Genomic DNA, 18,225 nt, shown 5'->3' with positions numbered 1-18,225 from the left:
ACCTCCAACCAGCAGACTTTGATCCCACCAGTTCGGTTATCACTCAGAACATTTTCCTCCTCAGTGAAAGGAAATATAACAAACTAATGGCTTATATGAGTTGAGGGAGAGATTTAGTTGGTCTCTTCCTACTAACCCAGCCACTCCAAGGTGTAAAATTAGGAAGCTCCAGCCTCACCGACACCTCCATCCAGGATGAAACCCAGAATAGAGCAGCACAGCGGGCGCAAAGACTACGCCCAGGCCGAGGATGATTCAATCAGTCATGAGTTTCTGAGACAGACATCCAGAGCTGGGCCGTCCCTATCAGTGCAGCGGGTCCAGGTGGAGTGGCCAGCCCAAGGCCACTGGGTTGAGCGGGAGGGTTTTGGGATTTGTGGAATGGGTTGGAAACAAACGGGCGGAATTAGAGCCGGAAATGACAGGGCTGTTATTATCTCTGTACGCAACAAACCTAGGGCATGAAAGAGCGGAACCTCCACACAGCCATGGCTGAAGCCGTTCTGGACTGAGGGTAGTGGCCCTCTATGGTCTGCATACTGTAGCCCAACGCCTCAGCCGCCATTCTTTACTTAAGGATGAGCCTCCATAAAACCATATAAAGTGTAATCTGATTAAGGGCGTCTCCTGAGAGCGCCTGCCAACCAGCGATAACACCACCCCCCCCCCCAAAAAAGTCACACAAGACACCAGCACAAGAGCAACAGTCTTTACTCCAACTCATTCACCACATTAAAGCCCAGTTTAGAACCCAAGAGTTTGAAAATATACATAGGACACACACAACTGGAACAGGAAGACACGGAAATACATTGAATTGAAGATCCCCACTGGTTCACTTCCCCTTCCACGTATTCTTCAAAGTTCTTGGTTGGTTGAGTTGTATTCTTGTGCTGCTCGTCTTCTCTCAGAAGCTCACAGTGCACTCATCCATAAAGTAGGAAACACTACACTGGGTTGAATGGTTTAGTAGTGCTTTCTACTTTATGGATGACTGCACTGTCTATCAATAGGTCCTCTTCCGCTTCTCTCCAGCGACGTCTTGTACTTCTGCTTTTCCCACCCATCCATTCTATATTAAACATTTGAATCCATCTAATTACCATTTTATTTACAGAGCAGATTTATCTTCGATTTATTACAAGTATTCCGACTCATATCCCCCTTAGAATGCTACAAACCACGTGTTCCAGCAGAATGGAACCAAGCTGCAACTCGATGAACAGTGAACACTCGCACCCCGTCACATTGTACAATAACGCAGACAGTGCAGATTAAACTTTTACAAAAAAAATCTATGATTATCAATCAAATCTCAAATTTATTGAACATGTTAGTGAAAAATGGGTGAGAGACAGTTCGTCAACCGGCTTCCCAGGAACCTAGCCAACCCCAAACTGATGGGCCATCGACCTCTGGACAGCAACCCCGAGTTGCATAGAATGGCAGAACTCAAGAGATCGCTGAACAGACACCGAGATATTCCGAACGTTAGGGTTGACTCATGGAGCTTCCAACCGGGCCAGTTCAACATATTGCTCCTTTACAATCGAAGTTTAACTTACGCGAAGCGTGGAAAGTTAGTATAAGAAAAATACCCGATAACAGAACGAACTAAAGCAACTTCATTACAGCAATATCAGTAAATATTGAACGAAAACACCTGAAGACAATCTACTTTTCCCGGTATTAATAACAATGCACGTTACAAATTAAAACTTTTAACAATTGTACATCCGTAACATTAAAACTTCTTACAATTATTTCTTTAAGTTAACATAGAACATTATATCTTAACAGCTTTAACGAAACGCAGTAACATTATACAAAAGAGTATAATGCCCAATTACCCAACCTAACTCCTGAATCTTACCAAGCCATGGACTCTCTTTCTCTGTAAGTAGGACCTTAACCGTCACTTTGCCGTATTTAACCCCACGATCACACGTGATAAAACCACAGGAAACGTGCAATCGGTTTCTAACACGCCCAGAGGCCCAATCATAAAGACAAACCAACACATTTCTAACGGTACAAATCACACTTTGCACACAAAACCTTATTTAAATATTGGGAACGGTAACTCACTTCAGCATCATGCACAGACATTCACATCAGATTTATGAGAAAAATAATTGTCAGTAGTTTGCAATCTGTGAATCCGTCTCACATACCAAACGCCCTGTCAGCTTAAGTGAGATAAATATCAATATTTCGAATTCTTTGCATGGTTTCTGAAACAAATTTTGTCTCATTTGGCCTATATAATCAATTTCGAACACTGTGGAACTACAGGGTTGACTGGATAATGTTGCCTCCACGTGTTAGTGTAACTTTTTATGCATGTTCTTGGAAAAGCATAAATCTGGCTGCATGATACAACTATACCCATTCTGTATATGCTATTGTGTGGAGGTGTGTTTTAGATAATGAATTTAGGTACCACAAAATATCCAAGAGATTTTGATTTGTATGGTTTAGGCACACTGCTTGGGATTTGCATTCATATAGCCAAATAGAGCTGCTAGTATTTAAAAATTCAATATAATCATAGCTGCATCCCAAACAAGGGTAACACAACTCTCCAGGTTCATGATATATTATCTCACTAGTGGGGTCTATACACTGCAGGATTTAAGCTCATTGTCTAAGTTGACCTTCCGGTGTAGTATTGAGGGATGAGACATTCAGCAAGGTCATGTCTGCCCACTACTTTGGATCAGATTGATATATTCAAAAAAATCCATAGTACTATTCAAAGAAGAACAGGCAGTTTTCCCTGAGACCTGGCCAAAATTCCTCCCTCAACCAACATCATCAAAGACAGACAAAAGAAAAGTACTGCAGATGCTGAAATCTGAAATAAAAACAGAAAATGCTGGCAATACTCAACAGGTCAGTCTGCATCTGTGCAGAGAGAAACAGAGTTAACGTTTCAGCTGATGACAGAATGTTATCAATCTGAAATTTTAACTGTGTTTCTCTCTCCACAGATGCTGTCTGATCTGCTGAGTACTCCACAATTTTCTGCTTTTATTATCATCAAGAAACAGGTTCACCAGTCATTGAACCAAATGCTGTTTGTTGCATATTTCTCAATACAAAATTAGTTGCTCTGTCTGCCTACCTAACAACACTAACTGCACTTCAAATTTATTAATTGTATGTGAAACACATTAGGACCATTTGAGAGATGTGTTAGGAGCAGGAGTAGGCCATTCAGTCTTAAGATATAATGCAAATATTTCATTGTTTGCAACAGCATGGTTTAAAACCAGCAAGGTGAAGCCTAGTAATTTCTGAAGATTTTTCTGCATGTGGCATCCTTTCATTTGAGTGACCCCTGGATCTTCCTCTCCAGCAAACCATCACACAGACAGTCTTTCATTGTAATAAAAACAAGAAATGCTGGAATCACTCAGCAGGTCTGGCAGCATCTGTGGAAAGAGAAGCAGAGTTAACGTTTCGGGTCAGTGACCCTTCATCGGAACTTTCATTGTGTCATGTTAGAACTCATTTAGATTTTTACATGAATATTAACATTTTCTTACTATGTCTTTACAACAATATAAAAGTTCAACATCACTCAAGGAGTTTAAATTAACACTTGACAAAAAAAAATTATGTTGCTGAGACTCATTTATGTTACTTCATTGGAGGTGGTGAGTGTTAGCCTGCCTGAACAATGGATGAATAATTAATTGTATGTGAAGAATTCTGGCTAACATGAAAAAATGAGAGCAGAGGTAATGACTTTTGTCTATCAGTGGAATTAAATTTTCTATATAGTTGGCAGAGGAAGAAGACTTTTATCAGTTTAGTTTGACCTGGATTTAAACACAGCGCCCGGAAGTGAAAATAGCATGAGATAACCTACTACACCACAGATTTGGGTTGACTCCCAGGATGTGGCAGAGGTTTTAAACGGCTACTTTTCATCAGTCTTCACTATAGAATATGGTACTTAGTTATCAATAATACATTGTCAAGCTAATGCTAAAATTGCAAATGTCAAAGTGTGTATCGATATAGTCCTGACTAGAGTAAGGGGTCTCAAAAAAGATCAGGCTGGTCTTGATGATATTCATGCCAGTGTGCTCAAAGAGATGGGCTATGTTCTGTGCACCCCTTGCTTGTATTTTTAACAGCTCACTGGTGTTTGTAGCTGTTGACATGGACTGGCCCATATGATACCAATATTTTAGAAAAGAAATAACTCAAAACCAGGAAAATACAGGCCCATTAGTTTGGCTTCAGTTATCAGCAAGTTGCTGAAAGGAGCATTACAGATATACTGTACAACACTTTAATAGAAAACAGGCTATTCGAGAATCTCAACACATTTCCTGGAAATGAAAGCTCTGTGTCACCAGCCTAGTTGAATTATTCGAAGAATTTGCTAAGTTGATGGAGGCCAGTAGCCCAGTTGACATTGCATTTTGATTTTCAATAAACTTAACAAAAGTTGGATTGTGAGGAGAGCTTACATGAACTAGGTTTGTATTTCCTGGAATATAGAAGGTTAGGGGGTGATTTGATTGAGGGTTTTCAAGATTTTGAAAGGAATTAATAGGGTAGATAGACAGAAATCATTTCCACTGGTGTGGAGGAGTCTAGGATAAGGGCCATAAGCTTAAAATCAGAGCCAGGCCATTCAAGGTGGGAAGTTTAGACACACATCTTCACATAAAGAGTGGTGGAGGTGTGGACCTTTCTCTCCCACAAAAGCAGTATATGCTAGCACACTTAATCATTTAAAATCTGAGATTGATAGATTTTTGCTAGCCAAAGCTACTCAGGGATATGGAGCCAAGGCAGATGGATGGAATTTGTTAAGTCATGATTTTATTGAATGGCAGAACAGACTCAAGCGGTTGATTGACCTACTCCTGTTCTGATGTTCTTATGTTTGCAAAGGGCTATTAAATAAGTTTGAGTCCTGTGTTATTAGCAAGCAGCATTCAGATTGGATGAGGACTCATTTTGCACTCACATAAGCAGAAGTTTGTTATTAATTGGATGGAGTCCGATCACTAATGGAGTCCTATGGGGATTGCTGCTAGGACTATTGCACTTCATTATCTTTATCACTGATTCAGGATAAAGGAGTCAATAAAACTGTCTGCAGGGTCACAGGTGGTACAAGAATATCTGCAGGTGTGAGGGCCTTAATAGAAAATTATAGACGACAGACAGATTTGATGCAACGGGGGAATGGATCCGTATATAGCAAATGTGTTTTAACATAAATTGTTTTGCATTTAGCTGGGGCAAAACCAAACATGTATGCACCTTGCAGTGTTGCATTCTCAAAGGTTGCTGTGTGGGAGAAGTAGCTGGGTGTTAAAATGCATGAATCATTAGAAGTTCATGGCTGGTATAGTGAGGCTATTACTAAAGAGGATGGAGAATTAGGATGTTTTCCAGGGTGATTAAATACAATCAACATTTTAATATGACTCTGTACATGGCCTGTTTTAGAATACTGTGTTCAGTTTTGGTCTCTTCACATGATGGGTGACATAGACATCCTGGAAAAGGTTCAGAGGAAGGCCTCCAGATTGATATTTATTTTATAAGTGCTAGTTACCGCAATAGACTTGAAGAGCTGAAGCTTTTTACTTTGAAAAGGATAAATTCCGATGAAATTTGATGAAGTCTTTAAAGTAGTGAAAAGTTTAAACTCAGTCCATAGGGATAGGTTATTTGAGCTGGACTATGAGGGAGGATCATAAGTATAGAGTTAAGTTAGATGTTAGAAAGCATTTCTTCTGAGAGTTGTTGGCCTCTGGATCAAATTGCCAGTACAGGCAATGAGAAAATATTCAAAAAAAGAATTTTCATTTACTGAGCACCTTTCATAACCTCAGGATGTCCCAAAGCACTTTATTGACAGTGAAGTATTTCTGAAGTCTAGGCAGTGTTGTAATGTAGGAAACATGGCAGTAATTTGTACATAAAAAGGTCCCAAACAGCAATGAGATAATGACTAGATAATATGTTTTTAATGATGTTGATTGAGGAATAAATATTGGTCAGGACACTAGGAAGCCACATAATAGGGCAGATGAGGCCTTGGTTAAACATCTTATCCGAAAGACTAAATCAGCAATGCATTGTGGTGTCAGCCTAGATTTTGTACTCAGGTTTCTGGCGTGCGACATAAACCCACAATTTTCTAACAGAGAGGCAAGAGTGCTACCACAGAGCCAACACTGACACTTTGGGATCTGAATCAGTTCTTGTGGTCAACATAACCTCATATAGGTGGGTACTTTGCAGGAGAGGGGTGTCACCCAGTCACTAGACTCCTGGAACTTATATGATCACCAATGTAATTGCTGAAGAATTTCCCGAAGTTTTTTTTCCTAAATTGCCCTAAGATATTTTCTCTATTTTTGCCTCTTCTAGAAGGTGCATGGCTGATGTGTGTGGGTGTAGGGATGGCAGAGGGGGAATGGGGGAGAAGCCAATGGGGGGTGATGACATGTAGATGCCATACTATGACAGCATATGACAGACTCAATGGATCAAATGGCCTTTTCCTGTCCTTCACTTTCATACATTCATGTGCTCACTCAATTTCCCTTTTGCATGGGTCCGTAGACGCACGTGCAACTAAACACAGAGATGTTCTGTTTGTGAGTAAATGTCTAAGTACATGTGTGAGTTTAGATGTGAGCTTGTATTAAGGTGTAAGTACATGTGTGTATGAGTCCAAGTGTGTGTGTTGATTGTATGTAAAGGGATGTGTGTTTATATGTTTGTATCAAGTCAGTAAGAGACAATTCTGCTATGGACCCATATTAGTTATTTAAAAAATGAGCTTTGTCCTATTATTTGCATATTGCCTCTATCAGTCGCTGTGATGGCGCATATATGATGGTCCGATGTGGGTTTACTCATAGCAAACAGGAAGCTGCAAATGTTCCGGCAATGTCCCTGTAGAAAAAACCTGCCAACAAAACAGTAACTGCAACATCTTCTGACACTGGTAACGAAATGAGTGACTCCCATAGACCTGTTGCAGCTGCAGTATTTGAAAACTCAACATCAAAGAAGTCAATTGCTCAGCCAAACCACAACCAGAGGAAAATCAATTTTAAATCGAGTTCTAATATATTGTGAATGATTACCGGTACTCAGTTTGAGGGGTATCTTACCCCAGTGATGAGGCAAGATGAATGAACTGCTCAGAGTTTGGCTTGACAGTTTCTGAAGTCACCTGCCCCCCAGAACTTAGAACTGGGGGGTGGGGGGTTCACATACACAAATCTTTGAAGGTGGTAGCACAAGTTGAGAAGGCTTTATAAATACAGGCAGGGAATACAAAAGCAAGGACGTCATGCTTTATAAATCTCCAGTCAGGCTTTAGCTTGAGTATTGAATTTTGATAGAGTAAATAAGAATGGGTCAGTAACCAGAGGACATAGATTTCAGGTTATTAGCAAAAGCATCAGTGAGACATAATGAGGCTTTTTTTTAACACAGCAAGTTGTTATTGTGTGAAATACACTGTCTGAAGAGGTGGTGGAAACAGATTCAATAATACCTTTCAAAATGGAATTGGATATACACTTGAAAAAGAAAAGATTCCAGGGCTTTGGGGAAAGAGCAGGGAATGTAACTAACTGGATACCTCTTTCAATGAGCTAGCTCAGACATGATGGCCAGAGTGGCCTCTTTCTGTGCTCTATGATTCTATGGGTGGCATTTTCAAAACCTAGACCGTGCCAAAACAAGCAGGACCATTAGCAGGTCTGGAACCTGTTGAAATCTCCAGCAGGCTTTGTCATGGCTCTCTAACTTGTTAACCTCTGGGTTCCCTGACCAATCAGAGAGGGCAGACAGGATCATGTGCTGGACCTGCCAAAGGAACAAGTGTGACATCAAGGAGCCCTAGCCAGACTGAAATCAGTGGGCATTAAGGGGAAAGCTCTTCCCTGATTGGAGTCAAAACTAGCACAAAGGAAGATAGTTGTGGTTGTTGGAGGTCAATCATCTCAGCCCCAAGACATTGCTGCAGGAGTTCCTCAGGGTAGTGTCCTAGGCCCAACCATCTTCAGCTGCTTCATCAATGACCTTCCCTCCACCATAAGATCAGAAGTGGGGATGTTCGCTGATAATTGTATGATGTTCAATACCATTTGCAACTCCTCGGATACTGAAGCAGTCCGTGTCCATATGCAGCAAGACCTGAACAATATTCAGGCTTGGACTGATATGTATCAAGTAACATTCGCATTGCACAAGTGCCAGGCAATGACCATCTCCAATAAGAGAGAATCTAACCATCTCCCCATGACATTCAACGGCATTACCATTGCTGAATTCCCCACTATCAACCTCCTGGGAGTTACTATTGACCAGAAACTGAACTGGACCAAACACATAAATACTGTAGCTACAAGAGCAGGTCAGAGGCTGGGAATTTTAGTTTTTTTTAGTTTTTAGTTTTTAGTTTTAGAGATACAGCACTGAAACAGGCCCTTCGGCCCACCGAGTCTGTGCCAACCATCAACCACCCATTTATACTAATCTTACACTAATTCCATATTCCTACCACATCCCCACCTGTCTCTATATTTCCCTACCACCTACCTATACTAGGGGCAACTTATAATGGCCAATTTACCTATCAACCTGCAAGTCTTTGGCATGTGGGAGGAAACCGGAGCACCCGGAGGAAACCCATGCAGACACAGGGAGAACTTGCAAACTCCACACAGGCAGTACCCAGAATTGAACCCGGGTCGCTGGAGCTGTGCGGCTGCAGTGCTAACCACTGCGCCACTGTGCCGCCCAGTGGTGAGTAACCAAGTCCTAATTCCCCAAAGCCTGCCACCATCTACAAGGCACAAGTCAGGAGTGTGATGGAATACTCTTCACTTGCCTGGATGAGTGTGGCTCTAACAACACCCAGGAAGCTCGACCATCCAGGACAAAGCAGCCTGCTGGAGTGGCACCCCATCCACCATCTTATACATTCACTCCCTCCACCACTGACACACAGTGGTGGCAATGTGTACCATATACAAGATGCACCGCAGCAACTCACCACAACTCCTTCGACAGCACTTTCCAAACCCGTGATCTCTTCCACCTAGAAGGACAAGGGCAGCAGACATAGGGGAACACCATCAACTGCAAGCTTCCCTCCAAGTCACACAATATCCTGACTTGGAACTATATTACTGTTCCTTCACTGTCGCTGGATCAAAATCCTAGAACTCCCTCCCTAACAGCACTGTGGGAGTACCTGTACCAGATGGACTGCAGTGGTTCAAGAAGGCAGCTCACCACCACCTTCTCAAGGATATTTAGGGATGGGCAATAAACGTTGGCCTTGCCAGCGATGCCCACGTCCCAAGAAAGAATAAAAAAATGAAGAATTTCTAATTAAAGGGAAGCTGGCAGGGATCAGAAAAGCTCAACTGAACATGGGTTTTGAGGCTACAGCAACCACAGAAATATGGAGGAGACTTCGGAAGACTGCTCCCCGGGACTCAGACTCTTTCCTGGAGATCCTGTTGCAGGATCTGAGGGACTGCAGTGAGGTGTTCTTTCTCACGGCTGAGGGGAAGAGGGCAGTCTATCAAACCAAGCAGGTGTGAATGGAAGTGACTGAGGAAGTCAGCAGCAGAAGTGTGGTCTCTCCAACCTGGAGACAGTGCACCAAGCGGATCCAGGACCTCAGGAGAGCATGACAGGTGAGTGGCATAACACTTCCAGTTGCCAAGACCCACACTCTGACTTTCCCTGCATTCTCCTGCACAGCACTCCTCAGACCAAAACCCTTTTCAGCTCCACTCCTCCCTCTCTCTCCACACATCTCCTCATATCCCCATCTGAACAGCCAACACTCACTTTCATCCTATTGCCCTCTTGCACTCATACGTCACCCTCCACTGTCCTTCCCCCCTCTCAACACAAGCAATTTCTAAACCCATATCTCTGCTTTCTCTTCTTGCAGGAGAAGAGAGCACACAGCTTTGGGGAGAGGCAGAGACTCCAGTGATAGGCACCTTAATGCCACTGGGAATGCATGCCCAGGGAGGAGGGAGTGCTGGGGATCAGTGGCGGTTAGGCGACACTGGCCATTGGAGATAGAGAGATGGGGAGTTCCCAGCTACCTGGTGACACAATTAAATATCAGCGATCCAGATATCATACATAACTCAATCATGTCTTGATTTCAACAGCAAGTGAAATATGATCATATTCACAATGATACTTTACAACATACTTTCTTTGCAAGTATTAGATCTTTTCTCTTCACCAGGGCCTTCATGTGTACAGCAGAACCATGTACCTCACAGACAATGAATTCTCAGAGCAGTTAATTCTTTCTGTGGATGCATCATCACAGGACTCATGCTTACCATGCACCAGCTCAGGTACTCGCAATTCGGTAGGACCAGATAGTTCAGTTTTCACCTGTTTTCTTATACTTCACAAGTAAGCAAGAGCAGATAGTCATAGCAGGGACAGCAATGGCGAGATTGTGTCAGAGGGCACAGCCCTCTCCAGGCTCTTCTGAGCCAGATAGAGATCCTTATGCCAGGAGCCATCGATGAAAAGGAGTATCATTGAGGAACAGCAGAGAATGTGCAAAGCACTGACAAGCCTTCAAAGTAGAATTACCACAGTTGCAGAGAGATTGGAGGAGTCTGCCTCAAGCATGGAATTGTGTCAATATCTTCCTGCATGGATCGAGTGGCCACTCTGTGGGATATCAAATATGGCAATCAAATGAGTCCATGCATTCCTTGAACATGGCAGTGCAGATTTTGGATGCCAACATGTCTACGCCTTAAATAGGATGACAGATACCTTAGCCTTGACCTTACAACACCATACTGACCTACAGCAAAGTGCTCTCCAGCAAAGTAGTAGCCGTGAAGTGCAGCTGAGCCATGAGAAGGAGACATGGAAATATAGACTCCATTCAAAGCACTTCCACTTCTCACCCATTGCCCACCCATCTCCAGCCAGTAGCCAACATGCTGCCTCATGTCCGAGGTGCAGACGTAGCAATCTTTGGCAGGGTCCTCACTGGCTCCAAAACCAGCAGGTCATCAGCCAAGAGTATTTCAGCAATCAAAGCAGGAATCTGAGGAGCCTGCCACTACCTCTGTTCAAGCCACAGGGGTTACACTATGTAGGAAAAGGAAGAATAAAGCTTTGTAATTGCACAGGGGTATGCACATGGCTGTATGAAAAAATGCTATGGTGATGTTTTGTTCTTTCGTAGAAGCACATAAATTTTACTAGTTTGCACCACTTTCCTGTCTTGCCCATTCTTGGCTGCTTGGTGGCATGTCATCTTTTCACTTGCTTGATGAAAAATGAATGTAGGGATGTACAGGGGGTAGTTGGTTGTTTGTGTCAGTGGCATTGGTAGGGGATACAGGATGAGAGGCCATTGCATGTGGTTCTGGCATTGGTCCACTAGTGCAACCTAAATGAGTCTTGCATTAATAGGGCATCCCTGACATCCTGGGTAGCAATTTGAGTAGCTGGTTGCACTTCCATCAACATTTTCCTCTTCCTCATTTTCCTCTTCCTTGGAATCATCCACAGATGATCTGTACTCTGATTCTTATTCTTTCTGCAGTTCCAAACCTCTCTGCTGTGTAATGTTGTGCAGAGTGCCACACACCGTAACCATTCTGCACTCCCTAGCTGTGCATGCTGAAGGGCCTCTAGATCTGTCTAAAGATCTGAAGCTCATCTTCAGCATGCTGATCTTTGATCACAAAAAGAGCAGTTGTCCCAACACTGAACCCTGGGGTACATCAATGGACACTTCCCTCAGGTCTGAAAAACAATTGTTCTTCACTACTTTCTGTCCCTTAGCCAATTTTAGATTTAGATATACAGCACTGAAACAGGCCCTTTGGCCCACCGAGTCTGTGCCGACCATTAACCACCCATTTATACTAATCCTACACTAATCCCATATTCCTACCACATCCTCCCCTGTCCCTATATTCCCCTACCTATACTAGTGACAATTTATAATGGCCAATTCACCTATCAACCTGCAAGTCTTTTGGCTGTGGGAGGAAACCGGAGCACCCAGAGGAAACCCACGCAGACACAGGGAGAACTTGCAAACTCCACACAGGCAGTACCTAGAATTGAACCCGGGTCGCTGGAGCTGTGAGGCTGCGGTGCTAACCACTGCACCACTGTGCCGCACTTAGCCACTGCTCCTTTAATCCCATGGGCATCAATTTTGATAACAAGTCCATGAATGGTATTTTATCAAAAACCTTTTGGAACCCCATCAACCACAACATCAATACATTATCCTTTCCATTGCTTCATCAAAGAACTCAATCAAGTTAGTCAAACATGATTTGTCTTTAACAAATCCATGCATGCTTTTTATTAAGCCATATTTTTCCAAGTGACAATTAATTTTGTCCAGGATTAATGGATCTTTAAAAGTTTCCCCACCACTGATGTGAAGCTTAATGGCTTGTAATAGTCCAAGTATTTCCTGACTCCTTTTTGAACTTCCAATCCTTCAGTCCTCCTGCATCACTCGCATATCTAAGGAAAATTGGGAGGTTATGGCCAGACACTTCATAATTTCCAGTCTTACTTGCCTCAACAACTAGAAGGCATCCTTTTTGGACTGGGTGACTTTTCTACTTTGAGCACTGTCAAGATTTTAAGGACCTTCTCTTTATTTTTGTCTGATGCAATGTCTCTACTACTTCCTCATTTATTGTGACATTGGCAGCAGCACCTGTTTTAGTGAAGACAGATGCAACGTACTTAGTTGATACCTCAGCCATTCCCTCTGCCTACACAAAACAATTTTTTTTATCCCTAATTGGCCCCACCCTTCCTTTGCCTATTCTTTAGCTATAAATATATAAATTACTTTAAGTTCCCTTTTATGTTACTTGTTAATCTATTCTTATGCATTCTCTATGCTTATATGAACATACAAATTAGGCCCCTCTTAATTCTTTTTTTCAGTTCTCCCCTTTATCTTTTGTATTCAGCTCAGTTCTCTACTGAATTAAGAACCGAACAATTATCATAAACCCTTTCCTGTTTAATTTTACTCACTACATCGTTAGACATCCAGGGAGCTCTAGCTTTGAATGTCCTTTCTTTCCTCCTGGTGGGAACGTTTCTAGTCTGTACCCAAACTATCTCCCCTTTGAAGGATTCCTCATTTACTGATTTACCTTGCAACCTTTCATTCCAATTAACCTGGTCCAGATCCTTTATAACCCTCCTCCAGTTGAATATTTTCACACTTGATTTTTCCTCATCCTTTTCCATAACTACTCCCTACCAAATAATATAATGATCGCTGTTTCCCAAACATGCTCCACTTTCCCCACTTTATTCCCAGAACTAAATCCAGTACTGCTTCTTTCTTCATTAGGCTGGAAATGTACTGATAAGAAAGTTCTCTTGTACACATTTCAGGAATTCCTCTCCCTCTTTTCCCTGTACATTGATTTTCCCAGTCTATATTAGGATAATTGAAGTCCCCCATTATCACTACTCTAAAGATCTTGCACCTTTCTGAAATTTACCTGCAAATCTGCTCTTCAGTCTTCTTCCCACCTAGTGGCCTATAGTACACACCCAGCAGTGTAAAACCTTCTGTATCATTCCTTAATTCCTTCAAAATAGATTCTATCTTTGAACCCTCAAATATATCATCCCTTTCTAGTCCGTTAACAGTATCTTTGAACAATATTGCCACCCCTTCCTTTTTTAAATCTTTCCTATCATTCCTGAATGTATTATAGTCATTGAGTCAGGTCTCCAATATTGCCACTATATTAGAATCCCATGCGGCTACTTGTGCCTACTGCTCACCATCTTTATTTAACTCTGGGCATTCATGCACATGCACTCTAAAGCCACCTTCATCTGCCTTGCATTTTACTCATCTGAACCCTTCTATTTCCGAACTACTGCTTCTAATACTGTTTGTCTCCTACAGTCCTCTGTGCACCTTGTATCTTCTCTCTAATACTTCATCCGTATGCCCCTCCCCCTGCCAGAATAGTTTAAAACCTCCCCCACAGCACTAGCTCACCTCCTTGTGAGGACATTGATCCCAAAGCTGTAGAGATGTAACCCATTAATCTTGCACAGGTCCTTCATGTCCCAGAACTGGTCCCACTTCCCAAGAAATCTGAAGCCCTTCTTCTTGCACCATTTCTCCAGCTCTGCATTAACCCATCTTTTTGCTCCTATATTTTCTAGCACGTAGCACTGGGAATAATCCAGAGATTACTATTTTGAGGTCCTGCTCTTTAACTTCCTCTGTCGCTCCTGAAACTGTATGTGTAAGGCCTCAAGCCTTTTCCTACCTATGCTATTGGTTCCATCATGGACTTCAACTTCTTACAGTTCCACTTCCCTCCACAAAATGTTCTGCACCCATTCAGTGATGTCCTTCAGCCTGGCACAGGGAGGCAACATATCATGTGATGGTGGGTGCAGAAATGCCTGTCTATTCCCCTGATTATTGAATCCCCTATAGCGACTGCATTTCTACAAAGTGCCCACTCAGTACCGTCATTTTCCCCATGGTGCTGTATATGTGCTTTCGTGCACACTCCCCCAAGGTGTCATCACTGCAGTAACCAGCTCTGATAACCAGTTTGAAAGTGTCACACTCCCAAAAGATTCCTGCACTGCCTGCCTCTTCCTACCCTGCCAGATGGCCACCCAATTATTTTGCTCTGGATATAACAGCAGTCATTGCTCATCAACATAATTTGTGGTCAATGTAGCACTTTGGGATGTTTCTGAGAGGCGTAATAAGGTACAAGATGAATATGTCTTTTCATTGATAATATAGGTATTAATGGATTCAAGTAGTTTGTCATTCTGATAAGATAATAATTACTCCAACTAATAACAAAAAATAAACTTCAGAGCAACCACATCCAATTCAGTCATATCCAAAAATTAGTTAAAAGAATGAAACCCAAACTAACTTAACAGTAACCTGGGCTTGAAAAGGTCAAGAGTTTTGTTTGTTCATGTTACATGTTTGCATGTCAGCCAGTATAAATGTCAAACAACTTTTTTTAAACTTCTGAAAATATAGCAGTAACAACCCATAAGAAAAATCACCAGTTATTGTAGCTCATACAGTGTGCTTCAGCGTGGTTCACAGAGGATGAAAATGTGGCATCAAGTTCCTATTTCATCTTCTAGCCTTGGAGGACAGCAACCAACCAGCCAACGCCCTTTGCTTTTTCAAGTTTTTATTTGCCGTATTCAGTTGCAATTGAATATCTCAAGTCATTGCGAGTTAAGGTATCAGTGTCATTCTGCTGATGAGGAGGTGACCACACTAAAAATATGCCATAATAATGATATAATCTTACCAGGCAAATTGGTGTGACCTGGGGGCTTCTTCAGACAATAATTATATCACAGGCTGGAATTGTTCTTGCATCAAATATTAAAACAATGAAAATTTTGAAATATTCGAGGGAATATTTTAGGTTTTCCTTGTAGTGAAGTAGAAGGAGTTTGATGATGAACATTTCATACACAAGAGCTAACTGCTGCTATTTGGGGCTTTTATAGATCTGTTATTCACTAAACAGCATCACGGCAGTTTCTGTAGCAAACCTGGTCCCCTGTTTTTCCCATCCAGACTGATCCAGAGTGTTAACAATGATCTATTTGCAGTAGTTTGGTGTAAACATAAATACATCTGCAAAATTCTGTCCTGGCTAGTTATCCTCCATAAGATAGTTTTATGTCTAAATGGTAAGTCTGTTTAGAAAATTCAGAACCTCTTGTCTTTTTGTAACAATGTATTGATTTGAATTGGAAATTGATTATACCCAGAACCCAGAAAAAAGCTATTGAACTGAAACAGCTATCAGGTTTTACCTTGGTGAGTATCCAGTAAGCTAAAAGAGATCCATTAATAATATTAGCATTATTTTATATAATTTTAGTAATAATTCCATCTACTTTAACCAATGGTAATAATACTGCCAACAGTTCTTTAGTTAACAGTAGCAATACTACCAATAGTGTGTCACTGAATGGCATTAAAAATATTGACAGTGATAATCCTTTATCTAATGGCAACAATACTATTGATAGTTCCTTACACATTGGCAGTAATGATATTAGCACTGCTTTAGCTAATGGCAGGAATGATATTAATTGCTTTGTCCAATTAATAATTAATTAGTAATAACATTGGCTGTGCTTTATCTAATTGTAGTTATAATATTATTAGCACTTTACCAATGGCAGTAATAATAGTGGCAGTCCTTTACTTAATTATCGGCATTATATATAGCAATACTGTTAACAGTGCTTTCACTAATGGAACTAACAATCTTGAGCATTTTATGTAATGGCAGTTAAATATATATATTATATTAAATATATATATATATATAAACAAGCAGCAAATTGAACAAAGGAAAGCAATATATATATATATATATATATATATATATATATACACATATTTATATATCTATATATATTCCTTTCCTTTGTTCATTTTGCTGCTTGTTTTCATTTCTTTCTGGTTGTCCTCAGGAAGTTCCTTTGCATCACTTCCTGGGGTACTTGGAAAGTTCAGCCTCGGCCATTCTTCCAGTCTTAAATAATAACCTCAGTTTGCATAATAAAATGGAAACAGAAAGATGGCAGAGATCAAATTGTGGTTGGGAATTCCGAATACAGAAAATGATTTGAAAGAGTTTATTTTATCACAGTTCCAGAAGGGTCCAAGATGATAATTTATTATCACCAAAGTGTGTAAGCATGGATGGGCGAAGCTTGATTAATACTTGTGTGTGTGTGTACATGCACGTGTGCATATTTGTACATTTATGTAGTTATGATGGTGTTTTCTATGTATGTATATATGTGCATACATGTAACTACAGTAGCTTAGATTTATATAGTACCCCTCATGTACAAGACATGTCAAAGCACATGGTGAAGGGCAGAGGTGAGCATCAAATAGGTGGTAAAGGAATGTGGGGTAAGACCGAAGGCAGAGTATGGGATTTTTAAAGCAAGGAGAGAAGTACCATTGCAAAGAATTTTTGGAAGCATGTTTCATAGGGAAGGGATGTAGTTGTTGAAAGATCATCCTCTGATGATGGAGCAGACAGAATGGGGAGCAAACAATAATCAAGTCAGAGGAATGGAAGATGCAGCCTCAAACCTAAGGATGAAGAAAATTTTCCAGATAGTGTGGTGTTGATTTCGAAGGATTTGAAAATGGTCTCAAGTATCTTGAAATTGATTTGCTATGATACAGGAGAGGAGAGGGCACAGAGCTCTGCAGCATTAACTGAAGTCTGTGGGATGGAAGCAATGAAGGCATAGAGAAATGTTTCAGAAGCAATTTTGTACATCACTGATTGCTTGAGTTGAATCCAGAGGCAAATAAGTGTTAGCAACGGCTGAGCATCATGGTTTCAGATTTGATGACATTGAGCTACAGGAAATTTTGGCTCATCCAGGACTCGGTTTGTTTTTAATTCCTTATCAATGTTGGCAAGGCTACATTTATTACCCATACCTAGTTGCAGTGATTGGTTTGCTGTACCACTTCAGAAAGTATCAAAAGCTAACTACGTATTGTGGAATGAAGTTATTGTTAGGGGTACCAAGTTCCCTTCAGTGAAAAAAAAAGACATTTATATAGCATCTTTCACGATCCGAGGACGTTGCAAATTGCTTTGCAGCTAACAAGTACTTTTGAAGTCCAGTCACTGTTGTAGGAAACACAGCAGTTAATTTGAGCATAGCAAGTTCCAACAAACAACAATGCGATAATGAATCGATAATCAGGTTTTGAGATGTTGAGGGATAAATATTGGCCAGGACACCAGGGATAACTCCCCAGCTCTTCTTCAAAATAGTGTCATGAGATCTTTTACCTCACCTTAGAGGGCCTCAGTTTAACATCTCATCTGACATATAGCACTTCCAACAGTGCAGCACACCCTCAGTACAGCACTGGAGTGTCAGCCTGGATTTTTGTGCTCAAGTCCTGAAGGATGTTGGTGAACCAGTTGGCCTTTTAAAAATAATCCAACAGCTTTCATGATCTGGTCACAAATGGGAAGATTTATTGAATTAAATTTCACAACTTTCAGTTTGAACTTAAAACCACTTCAGGACTATTTCCTATTGGACAGGCAGTCAGAAAGTACTGTAGAAGAAATTTGTATG

At 41.2% G+C, this 18,225-nt stretch overlaps 1 long non-coding RNA gene across 2 annotated transcripts in view; it reads right to left on the bottom strand.

Annotated features, from left to right (window-relative positions):
- Positions 1 to 695: 695 nt before the first annotated feature.
- Positions 696 to 18,225, bottom strand: part of LOC137346489 (uncharacterized) — a 36,379-nt gene continuing 18,849 nt past the window's right edge. For both annotated transcript variants that reach the window (XR_010968719.1, XR_010968720.1), the window contains exons 3-4: positions 1,874 to 3,437; positions 696 to 1,072 (exon numbers count right to left, since the gene is read on the bottom strand). This is a non-coding gene — a long non-coding RNA (uncharacterized lncRNA). The remainder of the gene's footprint in view (positions 1,073 to 1,873; positions 3,438 to 18,225) is intronic.

The sequence above is a fragment of the Heterodontus francisci genome, chromosome 30 (assembly GCF_036365525.1).
Source record: "Heterodontus francisci isolate sHetFra1 chromosome 30, sHetFra1.hap1, whole genome shotgun sequence".
Lineage (NCBI taxonomy): Eukaryota > Metazoa > Chordata > Chondrichthyes > Heterodontiformes > Heterodontidae > Heterodontus > Heterodontus francisci.
Note: the sequence above shows the minus strand (reverse complement) of the source record. Positions and strands in the feature narration are given on the sequence as shown.